Genomic DNA, 14,995 nt, shown 5'->3' with positions numbered 1-14,995 from the left:
TTCCCATTTTGAGTTGCAGTATTTCTGACTTATCACACTGTATTAACAGTTGCATATTAGTCTTCCATTCAGACCTCCAACACTCTTTTATTATATGCATATTCCTATATTTTAAAATGTATGCATTTAGTCCTTTTCTGAAGTTTTCCTCCTTATTATGGGTAAAGTTCACCCCCTAGTTGGCAGAGGTCAGTAACCTTTTCTGTAAAAGGCCAGATGTAAATACTTTGGGCTATGTGGACCAGAAGGCCAACAAATTTCTATCACAGCTTTATCCCATCTGCCCCCAAAGATACATCTCTCTCTACCAAATGGTAACCAAAGCTCTGTTGGAAACTTGGGTTTAAGACTAAGAGTACTGGAGTTCCCGTTTTGGTGCAGTGGAAATGAATCTAGAATATAAAAATACCCACTAGATAAGTGGTTTGTGATTAGTTCACATAGATTTTTTTGAATATTTATCAGGCAGGAAATTCTCCTAAAATGATCTTGAGGATTAGACCTTGTAACAGAAGCTTCTAAAATTGTCTGTGGACTTATCTATATTCTTAAAGAGCACATACAGGCACATAACACATATTTGTTGGCGAGAAGGGGCAGAAATAACCAAATAATTGAGGAATGTAAAATTTGCACGTTTCTACTCCTCTATCCCTTTTTGTAGATCTCTCTAAGGATGTGCATGGATGTGGCAGCTCTCCCGCCTCTCACTTTGCTTCTTACTTGGTCGCTGGCGTGTCCACCGCTTGCTGGGACTGCATGCAGTGGGGAAGGCAGGTGCTTTATGCAGTGAGACGTTACCATGAAATACTGAATGTGAGCCTCCTCGTGTGTGGTCCTTCCCCTCGTCAGTCAGAAGCATGCCCAGTGCCTGCAGAATTAGACTGTTGTGGCAGGAACGCAAAGAGGAGGAGACAAGTTTCAGTGTCTGACTTCCACATCAGCCGTCTACCTCCGCGGTGATGGCCCCAGGGGGCGGCTGAACTCCAGTCTCCTGTGCCAGGAAGCAGAGAGTGAGACAAGCAAAGGCTTGCAGGCCGTTGATGCCTCTTGAGCAAAAGCTCATTGTGTTCTTGGTGCTGGGGAGCCTCATGAGCAGTTCTCACCAATGCCAGGTGAGATTTCCATCAAAACGGCTGCCTAAACTTGTCCAGGTGATGCCTATCTATGCTCAGACTTTGCTGACATTTTTTAAAATAGTCTCAAATAGACCTCCCCCCTTTTCTTCCCTCTCCCATTGCCTTTTTCAGTCGCCTAGGAGCTCTTTGTAAGTCAAATGCTCACAAACAGAATGCAGCTGACAGTGCAAGTCAGAATCTTAAATCCTCAGAGTTAATACTGCTGCACAGTGAATGTCCACGTTGTAATGACTAGGAGGAGATAAAGCAGTGGTGAAGCTCTGAAATGTTGCACCGGAGGGCTTTTTAGTACTTTTGGGTGAAAACAGGGAGAGCTCGTCTGGGGAGCTGGCTCTTGAAACTATGTGAATCTAGAATAGAGGAATTTTTGAGTGTGTATGTATGATTTGGGTAGAAAAAAAGGGTGAGGGAAAAGCTGAAAAAAAATTATAATACTGTCATGAGGTTGTTCCAATGGCTAGTGGAAGTTCCATTTCAACTTCAAAGGACAGAGAACCAGGAGAGCCAACGTTTGATCTCAAGCAATCAGGTCACGGTCGAGCACTCTTAGCTTTTTGGTCTGTTCACGTCAATTGATTGGAGGAGGCTCACCCGCATTATGGAAGGGCGATCTTCTTTACTCCATCTGCTGACTCAAATGTCCATTTCCTTAAAAGTCACACTCAAAATACACCCAGACTAATGTTTGACCAAACACCTCAGAACCCTGGGGATTTTTTAAAAATTGAAAATCAAGCGTGATGAACAGTGTTGGGTATCATGGGAGTGGAGAGGAGAGACCACAATTTTAAGAAATTCTAAAGGTCTCAACGCAGCCTTGTGTAAAGTGAAAAGGTGTAGTGGGTTTAAAAGGTGTGTTTTGAAAACCTTTTATTTAACAGAATTGTGTATCTTTCCAATCAGATGCAAAATATACCGAGTATATTTGGGGCTGTTAAAAAAATTTTTGCTTGATCAAAATAGATAAGTGTTAGAAAGAAAAAATCTTTTTTTTTTCTTTTTTTCCCCACAGCATGTGGAAGTTCCCGGGGCAGGGATTGAACCGGTGTCACTACAGTGACCTGAGCCACAGCAGTGACAACACTGGATCCTTTACCTGATGAACCACAACGGAACGTCCCAGAGAAAATCTTAAAAAAAAAAAAAATACTGACACACATAAAATTAACCATCACAAGTCTACCACGTTTCGAACTGACGCCCATAGGCATATGTCCTCAAACCACACTTAACCTCCAGATAAGGACGACGTCACGAGTCTGACTAACGTGATACCAGTGCTCTGCACACTGAATCTGCTTTACTCAGCCGACGGATGGAAGCATGAATCCCACCCAAAAACACCCTCACATCCAGAATTACGTTTGACCACATAGCTGGGCACCCCCGGCCCCGGCAAGTTGGCACCTACGATTAACCGTCACAAGGATATAAGGAGCCTTCTGGATCCGGTGAACCAAGATGCAGGCTGAGCGCGGCAAGGGAAGGCACTCGAACTGAAGGTTTCTGCTTTTCCTTTAACCAGGTTTTTGGGGGAACTTCTGGAAGAGATTAGCACAAAATGTGTAATGCTAGAATCAATCCTTTCAGGGAAGAAAACAACAGACATAAAAATATCCTTATATCTCTTTATTATTTATTTAATTTTGGCTGCCCCTGTGGTATGAAGAAGTTCCCGGGCCAGGGATTGAACCTGCGCCTTAGCAGGGACAACATGGGATCCTTAACCCGGTATGCCACCAGGGAATTCCTCCCTTTTTTATTTTTGATGAGAATGTGATGACATTAGTGCATAATTTCCATAATGGAAAGCCCAAGCCATACAAGCTTTAGTTTGAAGTAGCAGAAGAAGAAAAACACATATCACTTTAAGGGCTGGCACAGAATGCTTTATGGGGAGAGAGGAATTGTGCTGGGTCATAAATACAAGGATGAGGCCCTTTGGGCATGAGCAGATGGTTAGTGATAAAGGCAAGGCTAGCTAAACTGTTCTGCTGCAGAAATTATCTGAACCTTGGGTGGGAGCTATGGGTGAATGAGCTTGGTTTGAGAAGAGAGGGTTAGCAGTATGGTGCAGGGCTAAAATCCTAGCAGGAAAAATGGTCACCACAAATTCCTAGATAAGTTCAGGAGTTTTAAGGCCAGAGGTGCCTAAAAATCAATGTTAGGTCCTTTGTCCTTCTGTTCAGCTAAGTAAACCTACCTCTCTCCTTGTTATGTCCGAAGTCTTGAGTAAAATCTGAGCTACACGTCACCTTGGGTTGGAAGAATTTGAGAGAATAAAGGTATCTGTGTGGAACTTGGGGATAGAACAAAGGATTGCACACATAGGAAGCATAATTTTGTATGGAGAGTGAGGATTAAGCTGAAATGGGGAGGAGAAATGTAGACTTGTCTACCACATCTCTATCCAAATAATTACAGTGAATTTAAGGGATTCAAGCCAATTTCAGGCAAATACTAAGGATCTGGCCTTCAGCCAGCTGGAGAAATGAAATATGTCCAGATGCTAGGGTTGCAGTGGAACCAAAAACATTTTTGCTGTACTTCTTTCTTTGGCTTTCAAAAAACTTGTTGCCCTATATTAGAAGTCACACCTGGGGTTAAAGGCAAAAAGGTGATGACATCTTGCATTGGATATTTTGGTCCATGTTTATCCTTTGGTTCTTTCCCCTTAAAAACTCAACTCTAGCACATTTATTCTGGGTTATTTTCCTTTCTGCAGCTCTGTCCACATGCTGTTGCTTTTGTGTTCGTGCTCAGTGGTGTGTTTTCTGAAGCCTGTATCAATCAGAGCCTTCCTTTTAAAACAGAGCTGATGTGGGGAAGGCCTGGAGGTCCACGCTGGAGTCTCATTTTCAGATGGGCTTGGAAATCAAATGTAAATGCAAACTGTGTTATTAATCAAAATGGGCTCAAAGAATATTTGCCTGGCAGCACTGCAGAGAGCAATAATAAAATTAAATAAGTGCCTGTGGGTAGCTACATATGAAAAAATATTTCTTTACTTGTTCAAGGACAGACACATGGTGAAGCATGTTAGGATGTGAAAGCCCCCTTCGGAGGAAGGCTGTTGGAATGGCCACTTACAGGCCTCAGCTGGTTGTCAGTCTCCTGTGCATCCTAATGACTCCTCTGCTGTGGCTTCCAGGGACTGTCATTCACATCTCCTAAGTTAAGAGTCGGAATCTCTTCACTGTGTCAAATTAGAGGCTCACTGTTCTCATAGGAAGTGGCCCCTGGAAACAGAGACCACGTATTATGTCTAGAATTTGAAACAGTCGAGCTTTGGCTCTTTCTTTCATTGGTTCATTCATTTGGGCAACAGATCCTTAGTAATTTATTGTAGGTGATCACTACGGCATGATACAAATATGATTTAGAGATATACATCCTTACATATAGGAACTTTCCATTGAAAATGGAAGAGAAGGTAGGCACACCTGTCATCAAAAGTGCCGCAGATCAGGGGTGCTAAATACATGAGAATTTTGTTAGGTGCATTATTTTAATTATTGCCTTTGCTGTGTTCTTCAGGGGCTGAGATAGATGAGGCACTGTAGATAAAAGGTCTGTACTTCCTGTCTCCAGTTCTCTCTTTTTTTCTCTTTAGGGTGGTCCCCACAGCACATGGAGCTTCCCAGGCTAGGGGTCGAATCAGAGCTACAGCTGCTGGCCTGCACCACAGCCACAGCAATGCAGGATCTGAGCCACGTCTGGGACCTACACCCCGGCAATGCGGGATCTTTAACCCACTGCATGAGGCCAGGGATGGAATCCACAACCTCATGGTTACGAGTGGGATTGGTTTCCACCGTGCAACAATGGGAACTCCTCCCGTCTCCACTTCTTTTCCTCTTCCTCATCCCTCAACGCGCTGTAATCTGACGCTCACCCTCACCAGCTTCTGAGATATGCTTTGCAAGCACCAATGGCCTCTACTTCAGTAGATCTTAAGTCTTCAAGCAACTTGATACTTACACCTTCACTTCCTTCTCTAGTTTCTGTTGAATACCTAGAAAGTGGAGCAGCCCTTCTACCAAGGAAGTGAATTCACCCTCAGCTTCCAGCCTCTTCCGTCCCCCCTGCCCCCAACCTGGACTCACTGGCTTCTCCTCAGTGCTCTCGTCACTGGCTTCTCTTGCTTTGGCTACACTGTCAGTGAAAGTGATGCTTTCATCTTAGCATCCTTTCCTCTTCTCTTTTCCACTCCCTCTTCCTTGAAAAGCCCCCCAAATGAACCTAGCTCCTCCTATCAGCTTTATGTTGTAGACTCCCAGATTTCTATCTTTTGTTACAATATTTTTTGTGCTTTCTAAAGCCCCAGTGAGCAAATCCATCTGGATATTTCTCAGGCATCCCAAACTCCTAGCTCTGAAACTGAGTTCATTAAACTCCTCATATGCTTTCCATCTGCCCAAGTCAACCCTCATCCTGTTTTATCTCAGAATGGTTCTACCGTAGTGACATTCAGTGTCTAAACTGGAAGCACAGAGCTGCCCTTCCGCCTTCCACTGCTTGGCCGGTACCAGAGTTCATCTCAGCTGAACCCACCATGTCCTCTTCATCTACAGAGTTAACTGCGGCCCGTGTTACAGTTAACTTACACTATTGAATAGCTTCCCAACGAGTCCATCCATTTTTTAAAGCCTCTCTTCCAGTCCATCCTCTGAATTCTAGTTGAGTTTTCTCTGAGTAATTCCAGATAGCTGAAGACAGTGGTGGCTGCCTGTGTCCCTGTTTCTGAACATCTCTTCCAAAAACAATATGAGTCGAGGAGGAAAAAATAAAAAAAACTCTGCCACAGTGATACCTTCAGCCTAATTTAGAGATAGGGAGTGATAACATTCATATAAATTCTAAGGCAAAAATCTGAAATGGCAAAATCCAGCCTGGAGTCTGTCGTACTCCATCCCAGCACCTCCTAGAGCAAGACCTTGCAGCAAACAGAGGGCCTGGAACCATCCTGGGAGAGAGGAGATTGGAGCTTGAATTGGCCTCACCAGAAAGACTAAGCCATGCTGGGAGGTCTGGAAATACCGCGTGTGCCCGGTAGATCAGAGTGCGGGCGGCAGGAAGGAGTGGGAGCATATGTGGGGTTTGAAGAGCCAGTCTTTCAAAGGCATAGCTTCTGGGGAGAAAAAAGGGCAAAAGAGAAGGGAGAAGAGAAAAGCCACTTGGCATTTAGTTTGTCTGGGCTGCTGTAATGCAGTATCTTAACCTGTGTGACTTACAAATGAGAAATACCTACTTTTCACCGTTCTGAGGGCTGGAAGTCTGAGACCAGGGTTCCAGCGTGGTCTAGAAAGGCCATCTCCTTGGCCCGCTTCTTGTTTAATCCTCTGGAGGTGGAAGAGCCTCCAGAGCGCCCTCAGGTCTCTTTCATTAGGGCGCTAATCTCATGTCTGAAGGCTCCACCTGCATCACCTCTTCAAGGGTCCCCTCTCCTCACACCATCACCGTGGGGGTTAAGATTTTAGCGAGAATTTCAGAGGGGACATAGTCAATGCATAGGAACATGTGTACATTTTTTAAAGATAAAAGAGCTTTCCTTTTCATCAGATTTTTAAAAATATCCATCAGATAGGGAAATTCTGACAAGATATGTCAGTGCCTTGGGAGAAGGACCATTAGAACACCATCTGTGCTTTGGAAGGAGGGAGTGAGTGGAGCATGTATTTCACACAGTCGGGCAAAGAACAAACACGTCCGCATTAATTACACTAAGGGTAGATCAGTGAGGACTCATACTGTACCTATTACCTGATAAAGTCTGGATTATTCTGTCTGGAGAAGTATGAACAATAAGGAAATGATTTAAGATATAAGACAAGAATTAAATAGAGATGATGTATTTCTGAGTTAGAACAAACGGTGGAGGGCTGAGAGTAAGACACTGAATTTCATTATACAGAAAATGCCTAACGGTACTGACGTTTGAACTATAGCCACAAGGACAGATGTTGGACAATTCACACAATTTTATCAGCAAAATTTACCCAATAGACAAATCAAATGCAACATATTTGTTTTTTAGTTTTTGTTTTGTTCCATGTAGAAATTTCGTACTCAGAGTGTAGTAATTATTATGTAACAACGATTTTATAGGTACCGGAGCTTGACCTTGGTATTTCTGTGTCTAGTTTCATTATTATCTTTATTATTATCAGAGCCAACAGTGGCTCCATGTTTCTTGTGCTATGACGTTATACACATTACCGTGTTCAGTCCTTAACAAGAGTCCTTATGTAACATATGCTGTTGTTACATCCGTTTCAAGGAAAGGGAAGGTGAGGTTGATAACAACTAACTCAGTTCCCCTAGAGTGGCACACACCCAGGTCTGTGATGCTGAAACCCCATTTCGTTACTACGTTCCTAGCAGAATATTTCCATTTTAGTTTTGAGAGCGCATTAAAAAAGAGAATTAGCACTGAGAGAACTTGGCACTCACTCTTGACTGGAACAGTGATTCAGGATGACGCATCCTCTAAAACAGGAATAAAGAACGTTGATGAAGATTTGCATCAGACCTCAAAAATGTCGCAAAGGAGTGTGACATAAGTATCCTAGGGGAAATGCAGAGAAAAGGAGAAAGGAAATGGAGACTTAGAGAAAAAGAGAGAAAATAGAAAAGTCAGTGAGCAGAGACTAAAGACATCTAAGGAAGAACGGGAACACTTCTGCTTCCCTTTCATTCTCCACCCACAGAAGCACTTGTGCTGAACTGTGTGAAAATCTGTGAAGTACAAGAAAGAACCTGCATTCTATTACCATTTTTTTCTAAGTTATTCAAGGAAGCGATTTTCCTCCCCTATATATTTAGCTTTCTGCAGTTTCCCAGCTTTGGATCTTTTATTAAATAAATTTATAAGCTCTCCCAAGTATAATTTTTAACTACTGGCTTAGACGGTTTTTCCTACTCGTTTTGTTGATGACTTTAAAAAATCATTTCCTTAAAAATTTAATCAGTGCCAAATAGAAAAAAAGGAATTTACACATTCCAGAACTATAGATAATTTTTAATGAGTTTTAAATAATAGAATCTTATGTCCCTGGCAATTGGCTAACAGTAATAATGGTAGCTTCTGGGTGCTGAGAATGGAACAGGTTCTGTGCTGAGAATTTAAGACGTATTAACTCAATTAATATGCACCATAATCCTATGAGGAACATGATGGCAGAGACTGATGGTTACCTACTAATCTTATTTCCCTTTCCTCTTTTGTACCCCAAGTTTATCTAACGTGACTAAATGTGAGCTGGAAGGCTCCATTTCCATTCCAGCCAGGTAGTTTCACGCAGCTGTGGAACTGAGTTCTGGCCAAGGAGATGTGTACAGGTCTGTTTTGTGGAACTTAGGCTGTTGGGAGATGCTTCTTTTTGAGCCCACTCTCTACACCCACCTTCTCCTTTTTACTCTCAGAGCACAGATGTGATACCTAATAATTCGGCAGCCAGCATGGAGCATGGTGGCTCAAGGGTGGAAGCCACTGCTGGCCGTGGAGGAGCAGAAAGATAGAAGGATCTTAGGTTCTAGATGACTTCCTGGAGCCACCCTACCGTAAGCTTTAGACTGTTTACAGCTGTACTTCTTTTAGACTGTTTAATCCATATGTATTCAGGCCACTATTATTTTGGGTAGTCTATTATATCTTAAGTGGTTCATAGGTAGTATCTCAATTTTATGAATGAAGAATCTTCTGGTTTAACCATGTCATGTAGGTTTTATAGTATTTGGATTCACACTGGGGTCTGCATCTAGAACCCAACCGTTTACTACTAGATTAATACTGATAGAGAAACTTTATTGTGAACATCCAAGTCCTTTAGCATTCAGCATACTTCTCTTCGGAACAGCAGTGGTCGTTCCCATAGGGGTAGCTAGTCGAGGCAAGGAGATGAATTCCTTTCCCAGGGACGTCAGATGTATTTAAGTAGCTACGACGGTTGGTGCCTCAGCTCCCGCCCCATGCTCTGCAGTAATCATCCAGGAAGCTGGTGGAGGGTGTGTACAACTGCTCACCACCTGTACGGAATGACCAAGAGCATAGCCCACGAGACAGCGCCTATCTGTGTGTGTGCATGCAGTCCTCTGCGTTCAAGACTTGTCAGTCAGGTCCCCTGACACGATCCACTTGCTTTCTTGCATATCCTTCCTTTCACAGCTGCAGCCTTTTGCTTGAAGACCCCCCCCTGCTCCACTCCCCTTCTGAGGCTGATTGCACCAGTGGCAACACCAAATATTAGCCAAACCCTCCACTCTAGCAACAGAAACCATAATCTGCCTGCAGTAGCCTCATGGCTGCATAATTTCCAGATTCGAAGTACTCTATGCTTTGGGTCTGTGCAAAACTTATAAATAGGCAGAAGAAATCGCCAGGGCAGAAGAACAAAGCCGACATGTCAAATACATGAGTTTCTCATCGAAAGTTCATAGCATCACCTGCCCAGTTACCTTCACTTACTCTTAAGATTTCAACCTCAACTTTACTTCTCAGAAGCGTTTGCTCTTCTGTCAAAATCTGTTGGGCTCTATTCTGCTTTGTACAATATTGCTATTTAAAAAATATTTTAAATAATTGGTTAATGTCTGTGGTCCTTGCTGAACTGTAGGTTCCAAGAGGACAGAGACAATTGCCCATTTCTGCTGTGTAGACAGGGCCTGGCATGTAGAGGTTATGCAATATGTGTGTGTGGTAGACACTGTTAAACTCGAGAGAAAGAGTCGTCGTAATCTCGGGCTTCCTTGTCATGGCTCCTGCTTGATACAATGGTGCTTTGTTTTCTACTTCAGAATGTTCAGTGAATTACCATGTTTATGATTTAAAAAAAAAAAAAAACCTCATTCTTGATTTGGCTTAATATATTTCTATTCCTTGAAAACAAAGGAAACATAATTAGAGAGTATATCTTCATTCATTATATATACATAGTCATATAAAGTAGATGGTTGTGTTAACAGAGATGGGGAAAGCCATAAATGTAGGAAAGTAGAAATTTCATCATGTGAAATAAGAGCAGATGTTCATTCACTGCCACATGTTTAAAATGTCTAATTATTCCTAGGATAACATTCCATCAAACTTCTAGTTTGACCTGCAATTTGAAGGATGTCCTTGGCATCAAACTAATTTTTTTTTGTCTCTTCAGGGTGGCACCTGCAGCATATGGAGGTTCCCAGGCTAGGGGTCAAATCAGAGCTGCAGACTACACCACAGCCACAGCAACTCTGGATCTGAGCCGCATCTGCGACCTACACCACAGCTCAGGGAAGCGCCCGACCCCTGCCCCGCTGGGAGAGGCCAGGGATTAAACCTGCATCCTTGTGGATACTAGTCAGATTTGTTTCCACTGTGCCACAGTGGGAACTTCAGAAATGTTAACCCACCAAGGGTTAACGTTGCCAGAAATAAGTTGAGACGACTTCTGGGAAATGGTGTTTTGTAGAAAGCTCATTTGGGTGACTGGCATGCCCATGAAAACCTCTTGATTGAGGAAAATAAGGGTTTTAAAACCTTCTGCTCAACCTATCAACTCAAATGCAAATTTCTATTACATTTTGTGAATCCATTTACATGTAAATTATAAATAATAAAAAATAAAACACAAGTCATGGTGGCAGACAGGGAACAAACAGGTTTGCGTCTAGCACTTTGGAAGAAGAAGTTGCCTGGTACAATTTAAGCTAAAAGATGCCACACCATTGCTTTCCTTGAAACCACTCTTCATAGGTAACAGATGGCACCGCATCAATAGCTGATCAGAGAATAGCACTTGGCATTCTGTGCTCTGGGTGGGAGGAAAAGAGTGTTTAAATTTTAAGGAAAAGAAAAAAAATTCTGCTCATGAGCAAGACTGGCATACAAATACTGAGAAAAGTGCGAAGGAAAAGAGTCGCTTTCTTTCCATTCAATACTTAGAAAACCAGTGAACACAAGTCTGTCAGAGCTCAAGTCAAATATAATGTCATTTGGGCTCATCTTCTTAGGACTGGTTGTTTCATTTCAAGTCACTGGTACTGCTGGGGACACCACCCTCCTTGCTTGGGGAGAGCACCACGGCTGTTTCTTTATGTGGCTCCATGTGTGGTAGGACACGAAAGGCTGAGGAGACAGTTGGCACGTGGCTCCAGCAGCCAGCCATCTTGTTACGAGAAAAATCCCTCCGTTTCCCCCCTCGGTTGGCCTCTTCTCCTGCCTCAGGCTGTTGTTTGCACTGACTCAGTGTGGACTCTGGCTCTCAGGTGTGCTGCACTCATTCCACTTCTGCCTTTTGTCACATGCCTAGATCTGCGTTCTTCTCTCTGTGCCCCATCGCACCTGATGGGCAGACATCAGATGCGGAAGGGAACATTCCGAAACACTGCATCACAGGTGGCCTGTGGGCCTGCTCACTGTGTGTGTGTGAGAGAGAGATTGAATTACTGACAAGGCTGAAGTTAGTTGATGTTAAAATCTGCAAACCCCAGCCGCTTATGTAAGAACGTGGAGTTCAGGAAGGTGTCTGTAGGGTGTTAGCACAGACTCCACGAAGAAAATGCTCATTAGCTCTGGCAAATGCAAGCATGAATCAGATTTCCACTCTAAGAAATGTGGCAAGCAGCCAGACGTTTGTATGTAAAAGTGAAAATGGGATATTCATCACGGAACCAAGACTAGGGAGAACAGGGACAAGAAGTGTGTGTGTGTGTGTGTGTGTGTGTGTGTGTGTGAGAGAGAGAGAGAGAGAGAGAGAGAGAGACAGAGAGAGAGAGAGACAGAGAGAGCAAGCATCACATGTCATTACTGCCATTCCCTTTCCCTTAGAAAAGCTTTCACAATAAAATTTCCAAAGCTGACCCTGCAGGCACATCAGGAAGAGGGACGAACAGATGACTGGAGCTCATAGTCTCAATGGGGTCTAGGGCCAACTCCTGTTAAGATTTTGAGCTCTTTTTGAGGCACCACAAGCAATGTTTATCGTTTGGAGGTTGAATCTGCCCTGTTTTTAGGTCTTGCATTACTTGTCCCGATTATGAGAACTGAGCCCACTTATAGTTAAGAGAGGCAGTAGAATCTCCCTAAAAATACCTGAAGTTGCATCTTACATGGGATTAGTTTCTAAAGGTAGAACTTATTTATTTATGATTTAATTATTTATTGATTTTTTTTCCTTTATTTTTAGAGCTGCACTGGCGGTGTATGGACACGCCCAGGTTAGGGACTGAATTGAGCTACAGCTGCTGGCCTGCACCACAGCCACAGCAACACCAGATCCTTAACCCATTGAGGGAGGCCAGGCATCAAACCCGAGTCCTCATGGATACTAGTCAGGTTTGTAACCCACTGAGCCGCAACGGGACCTCTTGAAGGTAGAATTTTGAGTGAAACTCTTTTATGTTCAAATTTAGGCAAAAGTAGCTATGGATTTTTATAGCAGTCAACTCTGACTACATCGTCCTACAATAATAAACAGCCTCCAAGTTTCAACAGCTTACCTACCAGGTTTACTTCTTTCTCACGTTAACCAGATTTACTTGCGAGTTGCCTCCATTTGTCTTCTTCATTCTGGGAATCCAGATTGCAGGAGCACTCCTTTCTGGGACACGGTAGATGGCAAAGGAGCCGAGGGGAAGCCACTGAATGGCTCTTCAGGTTCTGCTGAGTTAAGGAAAAGTTCATGCCTGCTCACATTCCATAGGCCCAGGCAAGTCACATGGCCGAGCATTACGTCGATGCCATTGGGAGGTATGTCTCTTCCCCTGGGAAAGGCATTACAAGTTACATGCCATGAGTAGGGGTGTGTGATGCTACCATTTGAGTGCAGAATGTAACAGGAAAAAAAATTTTAAATCTGCCCTATAAATAGGAGCAAAATTATAATCTGGCACAGTGTCACTTAAAGAGATGTCACATGGGTAATGCACACATGATTTCTTGGTCCAGAGGCCATGTAAGTAGCCTCCGTTCTTCCGTCTGTGCAATTGATGAGGTAGTATCACTTGAGGAAGGGAGCACGGGGCTTTCACGCAAGAGTCACGCTCTCTTCTGGGAGAGGTGCGCTCGGGGGGACACTTGGGAACTGAGGCCAAGTTGCCGGGAGAGGCATCCTTCCCACCTGACACTGAGCCTGGGGTTAATCCCTCTTGACTGGAACTGCAGGAGCAATCTTCCATACCGTCGAATCTGGTGTTTCTTTTCCTCTTTCCCTTTCGGGGTCGGCTCTGTATAAGCGAACTTGCAGACATTGAGTGTTTGCAGAATGAAATTCCACTGCCATTGGAAGATTATGCAAATGTGTCTCCATAGGTGGGTCAGCTGTATCTCTTCCTAACTCCTCCTATCTGACCTACTCTGGAGAGCACAGGATGGTGTTTGCCACAACTATTGGTTCAAGACACACTTGTGCAACGATGCATTCTGTTCTGTGGTATAGTGCAGTGTTTAAAAGGAGGAACTCTGGGAGTTCGTGTTGTGGCTCAGCAGGTTAAAGAATCTGATTAGTATCCACGAGGATGTGGGTTTCCTCCCTGGTCTCACTCAGTGGGTTCAGGATCCAGCATTGCCTTAGGCTGCGGAGTAGTTCACGGATGTGGCTTAGATCTGGCAGTGCTGTCGCTGTGGCACATAGGCTGGTAGCTGAGCTCAAATTCGACCACTAGCCTGGGAATTTCCATATGCTGCAAGTGCAGCCATAAAAAGAAAATAAATGAATAAATTAATTAACTAAAACTGTGAACTCTGGAGTCATTGTGCTTAGTTCCAGTCCTGATTTTACTACTCTGTGTTTTTTAAACATTTTACGCCTCAATTTTCTCGTTTGCAAAATGAGGATAATACTAATTCCCATTATATAACTTAGTAAGGGTTAAGTGAATTTATATATATATATACACACACACAGACATACACATATATATAATCATATATCATCATGCTTGGGACATACTAAGGAATCACAAATATCAGCCATTATTACTTCTAATATTTGGACACACTGTTTCTCTGTCAGCTCCGATCGTTTAGAATGGTGCTGGGCATGTAGCAAGTACTCAGTACCTGTTTCTTGAATAAATGCATAAACCACATTCTTGGTCCAGATTATTACCTCTGTCTTGCTGTTTCTTAAGCCAGAAAGGCAGGCTCTCCCTTCTTCCTTCTTCTCCAACTCCATCTATGTTTCCTCTGTAAATAAACATTTTTATCCATCTCTGCTCCCACTAAAGTGCTGCCCAGGCAAGGAAAAATCTCCTGCATGGTCTGCTTCCTCCCTCCAGACAATCTCCACATGGCCTGGAGGGCGGTTGCTTAAAGACGTAAATACTCTCATCGCATGCTTTGCTTAAAACCCCCAGTGACCCCTACTTCTTTTCAAGGACTGTCCCAAACCCTCAAAGAGCTGTCAAAGCGCTGCCTGAGCCACCCCACCACCCTCAGGTAAAGCTCTTCATTGCCCTTGCGTTCCTCACATGGGTCACCGTGACTCCCCCCGTTTTTAAGCTTCTCTCCACTGCGTCTTTCTTTCCCATCTTCCTACCCAATGTTCTCTGTGGCTGGATCACTATTTCTTCATCCTTTCTTCACCCAGCTGCCCCCCCCCCCTTAGTCAGTCTGTGGTCAGTTAGAAAGACTCAGATTTTATTTATTTATTTATTTATTTATTTATTTATTTATTTATTTATTTATCTTTTCTAGGGCCACACCCACAGCATATGGAGGGTCCCAGGCTAGGGGTCGAATCAGAGCTGTAGCCGCCTGTCTACTCCAGAGCCACAGCAACACGGGATCTGAGCCGCGTCTGCAACCTACACCACAGCTCACGACAACACCGGATCCTTAACCCACGGAGCAAGGCCAGGTATCGAACCTGCAACCT

This window comes from Phacochoerus africanus, chromosome 7 (genome assembly GCF_016906955.1).
Source record: "Phacochoerus africanus isolate WHEZ1 chromosome 7, ROS_Pafr_v1, whole genome shotgun sequence".
NCBI classification, from domain to species: domain Eukaryota; kingdom Metazoa; phylum Chordata; class Mammalia; order Artiodactyla; family Suidae; genus Phacochoerus; species Phacochoerus africanus.
Note: the sequence above shows the minus strand (reverse complement) of the source record.